Genomic DNA, 9,426 nt, shown 5'->3' with positions numbered 1-9,426 from the left:
CCAAATCAGATTTACATGTGATGCTTCGAGAGAGACTCTATGTTTTAACAGCAGGATCTTTATCTGTCAAACATTTCTTAGATCTTTCTTGCATCATGAAATATTTGAATTATTTATTTTGTATAATAGTCAGTAATTCTCGACAAACCTTCAAATATCACATGCCAGTCTGTGCAAACATTTTCATTTTCTTTGAGTGTGAACTGAATTATCTCCATTATAACAGAGCAAAGTCCAGCTCTCTGATGAACACTGTGACATATTAGTTTTCTCTCATCTTCTGCAACGTATTTGGAATATTAACACTGTTTGGAAATATAAAAAGAAGACTTTATATCAAAAGTTGTCCATTGTTCTTCTGGTATTTCATGCAATGAATAGCTGAAGGTTTGAGTTTAAACTGAGTTCATTAAAATCACATGAATCCCACATAATAAGGTCTAAATATATTTTTAAGTTTTTGGAAAGATTTTCTTCAGAGTGGGACTTTACTGAAACATCTTGACTCACGCAGAACATTTAGTTATTCACTAAAACTCAAAAACCCACAGTCAGTTTTATGTTGAATTTAATATTAATACACGTAAATCAACATTTTCCAGAATTTCTGTTGAATGTGGAAACAGTGAGTCACTAAATTAATAATGCTTATGAACAAGACCAGCAGAGACAGAGAGAGGAATCTGCATGGTGATTTCTTACTATATGTATTTTATATTGAAATAAATGTGTGTGTGTGTGTGTGTGTGTGTGCGTGTGTGTGTGTGTGTGTGTGTGTGTGTGTGTGTGTGTGTGTGTGCGGATGCGGTCAGTGTCACTCTGTTAATCCTTCATAAGATAAATGACAAATGTCGCTGATGAAGATGTTCTTTCATGCCTGAGCATTTTTCAGTATTGATGCGTTATATTTAAATTGCATAGAGCTTCTGTTAAATTCATGGTTGTGAACTTGTCCATGTGAGTATATGCAATGTGCTACTTCATGCTTCCTATAACTGCCATTATGAGTAATTATGTCCATACGCTGTTATAATAAAGGCTATTATTAATATTCGTATTATTTTTTGTTTGCACTTGATTTAGATCTAGTAAAAGGAGCAGCAGAAGTGGGAGGACTGTTATGTACTGTACTCTGTAACTGGAAATCCAATCATGAAAAAACACACAATCTACAGTACAGACATATTAAGTGGACAGAACAACTCATAAACTAACAATGAATCCAAACAGTGAACACAAGAACTACAGGACATTTGTGTCAAAGAAGTGACAGAGAGGATATTTGAGCTACTCGCCGTGAACATCACAGCACCACAGTGTTACAGTTAAATAAAGTTTGTTTTTTTTAACAATCATACATACATACATACATACCTGTTTGATAAATTCAGTGTTTCCTTCTCCCTGGTCTTCAACGTGCACTTTTCCTGTGAGATTCATTTGAATTCATGTTCAATTTCTTCACAGAAATGAATGCAATGTTGATGTTTTAAAAAAAAGTTTTATTACACCCATTAAAATGCCTCACAACCCCCCTGTGACATTTTGACGACCCTCAGTCTGAGACAGGACCCCCAGGTCGGGAACCACAGAGCTATCGATGACTCACATCACCAAATATATTGTCACCATCCAAATCCACAGCTCATTTTAGATAAAAATTATGGTTTGTGTGTTTTTTGTCTGTGTGTTGAGGAGACCCATGATTCCAAGGTGACTCTCAAAGTGCCCTCGTGTTGTTGTGTCAGGACTCTGACCACCAGCTATCGGATGTCAACATCTGATGTCTCTGCTCAGATGACTCTGACGTGACAAGAAGCAGCAGCTGACCACAGCATGGCACACACACACACACACACACACACACACACACACACACACACACACACACACATCACACTGTGACAAAGACTTAAAGAGGAGAATGACTGCAGATAACCCATTAAAGGTTATCACAGCAGAGTTTAAAAGGACCAATAATAATGAATCATTTGAATAATGAAAAATTTAATAATTTTTTTAGTGAAGGTGAACATTCATATGTTGCTCCTTTACAACAATACTCACCTTCAATTTATAATTCATTCATAATAATTGTATTTCTAATGAATATGTTAATTAAAGGGTCATGAGCCTTTTTAAGAGACTTTGGAATTGATGCATTTTTAAGTGATTTACTTTTGTTTTGTTTTTTTCTGAGAACCCCTTATAGCTTTCAATAATACCCTGAACTGATAATTTAACTGAATATTTAATGATTTAATTTTTTATAGTATAAATAAAATATTTCAAATGAATGTGTAAAAGAAGGGGGCATCACATTCTTTACATATTAACATAACTGATTGATTAAAGGCTAAATGTGAAATTAAGGTATAAGATTTTTAATTCAACTGACAAATGATCTAAAATGTATACCTATAATCTATGGCTACCACACACACACACACACACACACACACACACACACACACAGTGTGTTCCGTGTTATGAGGGATAAATGACGGCGTGCTTTAAACAGATGATGTCTGTTTTGTACCATACCTTTGCTCACAGTATTCAAACATTACTAATGATAAACATAGTTCTTTGACATCCTCAACAGGTGCAAAATCAGTGTATTGTCTCACACACACAAACAGACTGCACCTGTGCAGCAAATCTGAAATGATGTTTGCGGGGGGGGGCAGTATTTATTATGTTTCAGTGCATCTGAGGGTGGGACGACACCTTCAACACGTCTCCTATGAGTCTGCTGCGACAGACGGGAGGAAACAGCCACGTGCAACACGTGCTGCAAACCTCCTACAGCCTCCAGGTGGAGAGAGTAAGCGGCGGTCATCACATGTGAACTACCACTGGGAATATGCCACATGGAATCTGTGAACATTGTTTAGGATGAATACTATTATTATATTATTGTATTAAATAAAATAGAAATGACTGTTCTTGTTGTGGTGCAGACGCTCTGTTGACTAAAATGTGTTATTAAATTAAGGAAAATGGAAAAATACCATGGATGAAATTGTAAATTTGACATTAATAATATGTTTTTCATTTGATGTTGAGCTTGTTGATCATGTTTCAAAGTCTTAGCTCAAACTGCTGGCCAATTATGAAAAGAAAACAGGAGAAACTGAGATTTTGTTGTCTATTAACTCTATTAACTAAAGTAAGTGATCTTCAAAGTGTTGCAGCCATTTACTGATGCTGTTTCATCACAGAACATCAACATCGATTGTGTATCCACAATCGATGTTGATGTTCTGTGATGAAACAGCATGGTTATGGTCATAACTATCACATGGTTATGAATCTATAACTTGATTTCAGCACCATGGTCAGCTGCTGCATGTGGCTGTCCATGGTGCTGAAATCACCTCTGAAATCACTGATTGATGAGAATAAAAAGGATGATGTCACATCTTATCATTTGTATCTTCCAGCAATACCGACATGCTCATACAGTATATATATTTAAAGCGATACTGGTTGCTGGAATTGGCTGTACACACACAGGAATCCCTTCTCATAGCAAGTTCAGTCTAAAGCAGGGGTCTTAAGGGACCTCCACATGTAATTATTATTATTATTTTTTTAATGTTTCACATTTTAGGCCTGACCTATAATAACTTTTTATAATTATTTTATTCAACTTTTACTTCACCGTATTAACCTATTTATATACTGGGTTATTAGCCTATATGTTTAGAATTGATAAAAGTTGAATAATTACTGTTGGTTATTAAATGCCAAGAGCTGTGCGTATAATTCATTCAATTGGAGTGCAAATGCCTCCACTGTATGTAGTTTGTCAATGATCTGCACCCTCACATTCACCATTTTTTGGGGGAAAATTGTCAATTATTATGACATAAATTGTTGGACCCCCCGCAGTACTCTGTGGACCCCCTAGGGGTCACAGACCCCTGGTTGAAGACCCCTGATCTAAAAGAAGGTGGACATTCATTTCATGTAAGAAATGATTTCATCGAAGGCGTGTGCATATGATGTCTTTTAATGTGACTCAGCTCAGCTCAGAAAAGACTTTGCAGTGAAGCACAAACAGGAGATTCCACTTTGTGAAAAAATCACTTGATTTGTTTGAACTCAAACAGCTGAAGCCACTTCAGCTGAACTTTAGAGGAGCACTCTGGATTTTTTTGTCCCCTGTAACAGTGAAAGTGCTTCAGGATGGAATCCCTTCGCAGCCACTATAGACAGGAAGATAAATTACAATGACCAAATATGGGCATGTGAGTATTGCTTTAAGATAGACTTAGAAAAAAAAGTGAACCCATCCTTCAATACCTGATCATGTGATCAGAATGCCTCAGGAACCTTTCTGGCATGTCATCGCTCTCTCCTCACTTCCTCTCTCCTCTCTGCTGTCCCCTGTCAAAATAAAGGCAGTAAATTCCCTCCCTCCCAAAAAATCATTAAAACTAATTACTAATATAAACTAACAGAAATCTATAGATACATAGAATATGGCTGAATACTCTCATCAAGAATATCAATAATTTTCAGCACTTGGTGAAGAGGGTCAAATGACAACAGAGATCACAGAGAGACTTGACACATGATTTTTCACATTTTTCAGGTTTCTAAATATGCAAACGAGGCATTATCTCATGGTGACTCTGCAGACACAAAAAGCCAACGTGAAGTCCAGTAAACACCTAAATGTTTTCTTTGTCTGAATGGAAATGTGTTACAGAAGCAAAATAACCCAAATCTCAAAATTATAATAATATCAATAACTTCATCTATAGAGCACCTTCACAAATTAACCAGCACATGAAGAAACTACGTTTTCCCCTGTAGTGTGTGAACTTACTCACTGTGGAAAAATGTGACACTGAACTCAGAAACAGAATATATAATAATCAGCTAATAATATAATAATAATAATAAAATAATAATATAATACATAAAAAAAAAACGATATGTGCAGTCATGTGTTTAGATTGTTTTTTATTCTTCAAACATGTAAATATCATCAAAATACACAATCCACTCATGTGTTCAGACTGTGTATTCTGTCACATCCACCTACCCCATGTACATCAAACAACCTGATTATTTTAGCATTGTAGCACTCTGCTCATCACATTATTGTCCTTACTGTCAAATGTAATATATATATATATACCTCTATGTATATGATGTTGTATGTTTGTTAGAGCTATATCTACTGGAGTTGAAATACTTTATATCTCTGTTCATTTATATTTGTCTCGCACACCTGATTATCAAAAAAAATACAAAAATCATTGTATTTTTTTGAAGTGTCACCTTAGTACTCAAAGTACAGTTGTGTGTCTGCTGTGATCAGATGACAGCAGAGACCAGTGGCAAAGTGGCTCTCCTAAAGGATGATCCCTGATTGGCCTTGAAATCAATTAAGAGCTAATATTAAGATGGCACAATTTGTGCCCATTGTAACAAAGGGCAGCGTGTTCTCAGTCTCTGCCCCATGGAGACTAATAACATTCCGGCAAGATCTCTTCTATCTTAATCTCAGGACATGCTGTGCTCGCCCTGCCTGACTGGCCGGGTCGCTGATCTTATTCTTGTTTGTGAAGAAGCAATTTGATGTGTGTGTGTGTGTTGTAAAAAGTACAGCATAAGACACCAACAGCAAACTGCGCAGCATTCTAAAGAATTTTCAAAATAAAGTGCTTCATACGGAGGCAGTTATTTAACCACAAGTGTTTTCCCAATAAAGAAATACAATAAAATCAAGCGGTCAAGGTGACAGTAAGGCGGATGAGGATTTGCAGAGGTGGGAGTGTGTGTGCGTGTGTGTGTGTGTGTGTAGAGAAGGAGTGTGTGTGTGTAAGTGTGTGTGTGGAGCCACAGTGATCCACTAGACTGACGTCTCTCCGGTAGCGCAGACGAAGACCGCAGCCCGGTTATTTACAGACTTCAGCAAGCAGCAGCAGCAGCAGCAGCAGCAGCAGCCAAGCAGTCGACAGTCTCTCTCGCAGAGAACAGGCACGGAGGAGGAATAAAAAAAAAGATTTCAAAAAACATAAAGAAGAACTTCGGCAATGACAAATACTGTAGTTTGCAGCATGTTCCACCTCCGGCAATCTCGCGTTTAACACACTCGCCCCAGCAACTGTTTGATTTTTCTGGTGTGTCTTTTTTTTATTATTTTTTCGCGTGTGGAGAGATTCGTCTTTTTGCCCCCTTCGATGATGTAAAGAAATCACCGCTCTAACGTTGGAAGATGTGGACCTCTCATGATACTGTTGGATTTGTTTTCTTAGCCGGATTTTGCGTGCAATTCGGATTCACCTTTGAAGGTAAGGAGAACATTACATGTATGTTTATTTGAAGCTTCTTAAGGAAACGGTCCGTCGTGTGTCATCGTGTCGGGCTGCTCCCCCCCTACCCCCAGCCCCCCCCTCTGCACGGTGGGAGCTGCTCGGTAGGAGAAAGTGTTAAAAGTGCGCAGCCTTGCTGGAAAAGCGAAGGAGGCTGTTTGGAGGGAATACCCAGAGTGAGATGGACTTTAATAAAGACACAAATGTGACACAAAACGTGGCGTTTTATTTGTTCAACCCAGTGATGAGGAGAAAAAAAAAAGCAACTGGTGACTGTTTGAAGTCCACATCGTGTCAGAGGGAGCAGGGGCGCTGCTTCTCTTTATATTCCCCCTCTCACCTCTTCTTCCGTCGTGATAGAAAACACCTCAGAGAGCCGCAACTTATGTATTAAAGAAAAGTGAGCGAGCGGCCGCAGATAGATTTCAGCACCGCGGACAGCTGCTGCATACAGGCTGCTGTCCCGGTGCTGAAAGCGGCGTCCACATTTCCAAAAGCGCCTCTGAGCCTCTTCTTCCTTCCTTCCTCCCAGCTGCATCCCCGCACCGCCACGACAGACGCACACGAGCCTATAAATAGTCTGTAGTTTTCTCATGAAGATTAAACATGATTTTTTTATTTTTTTTTTCCAGTGTGAAAGTTCACACACGGATCTCCCTCACTCTACCGTCGCCACCGCGCTCTCCTTGGGCTAGATTCCCCCCCTCGCCTCAGCCCGCCTCAAACCAAACTCGTTTATTTCTGCTTCTTGTGTTTGTCCTCATTCTGATGCATTCGAGGTGTTTTTGTTTTGTTTTTGTTTTTTCTTTCAGTATTTTAGGTAAAGTCTGACAACGGTCACAGAGGCACAAATAACGATGTGAGATACATATAAAAAATATCAAACATTCAGCCTGTGCGTAATTAAATATCTGGATAATGTAGCCAGGGTGCGACTGTGGTTATGTAAATTCCTGATGAAGACGCGTCAGTATCTGTGACTTGGGGGTGGCGGTGGTGGTGGTGTGTGTGGGGGGGTTGGAGTGAGGGGGGAGGGGGCGCATCTCCTTCATTAAACACAAAACGCACCTTTATCAAGCGCTCCCTTTCAATACACAGCTGCCCGTGGCCGCGCACCCGCCGCCACAAGCACGCCGTTTAAGTGATTAATTCAGGGGCATTCTGTCGTGCGTGCAGAATCACACAACTGTCTCCATCAATACCCCCCCCACCCTCCTTTCTTTCTTCCTTCCTTCCTCCTTCCATCTTCCTCTCTTCTTCTTCTGTCGTCTGCAGGTCGCTTCACTGATCGCCTCTAACATGACGGTTTAAAGAGGGACAAAACATAGAAATGGCGTGTGCTTTCAGAGGGCGAACCGCGTCTGTCTATTTGGAGATCCAGTGGTGGTTCGTGAAAGCGCGGAACCCACTGACAGCGAGGAGGACGTCGAGCTGAAGAGGTACAAGGGACTTTCTTCTTCTTTTTGTTTCGTTTCGCTCTTCAGTCAGGAGCTGAGGTGCTGTGTGAGTTATGTTTCAAGCACACCACCATAAAGGGAATAAGGCATCCAACAAGTATCCGCGCTATTACGCACGACCCTTAGTCATCGCCATGGTTTTTGCTTGTGTGTAGCAGCTGTCAGGCTCACGGTAGAACTTTTTATTGACCTATTTTCATAAGAGGAACCAACTGTTGTGACCTTCACAAATCTAACAGCTGCTGCCTCGGAGTGGGAAGAGGAAGTTAGCTGATTTAAACTACTTTAACTGAACTAGAGCCCCTCATATACCAGGAGATACAAAATAAGGATTAAATATGATAATTCTCCCTAAATGTGGATACACAGCTCATACTTATATATATAAATAGATATTATGCTATATATATATATATATATATATATAGTATATATATTCCATATTCGACTTGAATTTCCTTGCATTCTTCCCTCAAACCATTAAACTAATCCGTCTACACACTGAGCGGGCAGCAGTCTCATCAAGTGAAAACAAAAAGAACATTAATCAAAGACTACTGTGGTGGGAGAAAAAGAGTCGTTCTGGATATTAATTACATAATAAATGAAGGTAAATGCAGGCTGACTACTCATGAATGGATAAAAAGTGCTGAATCAATGCAGCCAAAGCATATTCTTGTATATGCTAATTAAACAGTTGCATTGGAAGTGCTTTGGCATTTTTGTTATGTATTGGCTGTTGCATGACAGCTTCGCTCACCCCCAAATAATGATTGGCTGCTTAGAGAGATAAGAGCGTCTGAGCGCGCTCACTGCTCTGAAATGGATGGAAATGACTTGCTTAGATTTTGTGTGGCAGGTACTGCTCATGAACAGTGGAAGGGTTTAGTGTATTGTCATGACAGGCATCAAACGGTGCTCTTTTTATTCCTGTGACAAGAGGTGGCAATATGAGTGTGTGTGTTGTGTGTGTGACAGGGGAGGGTGGTGGATCATCCAGTGGCTTTAATTATTGTTCCATTGTTGCTGGGCTCTCACAGTGGCGTCGGCCAGGCTTTGATTGGGCTGATCCCCACGGCTCTTGATGTTGGGGCTGAAGTGGCCTATTGATGCAGACATCACATTGTTACCTACATTTCTATCAGGAAATGGCTGTTTGAAATGAAAGCCTCCATGTGTGTGTGTGTGTGTTATCCTGCAGTGTTGCAGTTTGAATGGGAGAGAGATGTGTGTGTGAGAGAAGCTGCTGGTTTCCTGGAAATGAGCGCGATGTCTTAGAATGCAAATACAAATGCAAATATGAGCTGCAAGCACGGAAACGAAAAGACTTGTTGGATCTTTGAAACGATGACACAAAGGAGAGAGTGGAGAAAGAGATAGAGAGAGAGAGAGGAAAGTGTCAGAGCGGGCGGGTGGATGGGTGGGTGGATACTTTATCTTCAACTCTCAACAACCTTCGCTTCAGTTCTCAACTTTGCAAATGAATATTCTGCTGTGAGGCTGTGTTAATGTGTGTTTTTGAAGATTTGATTCAAAGCTGTGCGGTCATATCACAAAGGAAAAACACAAGGGCATGAAAAAAATCCACCCGGACTGAGCTGCATCCACACGAAAAGTTACAGATTACCACAATG

The sequence above is a fragment of the Larimichthys crocea genome, chromosome XXIII (assembly GCF_000972845.2).
Source record: "Larimichthys crocea isolate SSNF chromosome XXIII, L_crocea_2.0, whole genome shotgun sequence".
Classification (NCBI taxonomy): Eukaryota; Metazoa; Chordata; class Actinopteri; family Sciaenidae; genus Larimichthys; species Larimichthys crocea.
The sequence above is the reverse complement of the archived record's forward strand: the minus strand, read 5'-3'. Positions refer to the sequence as shown.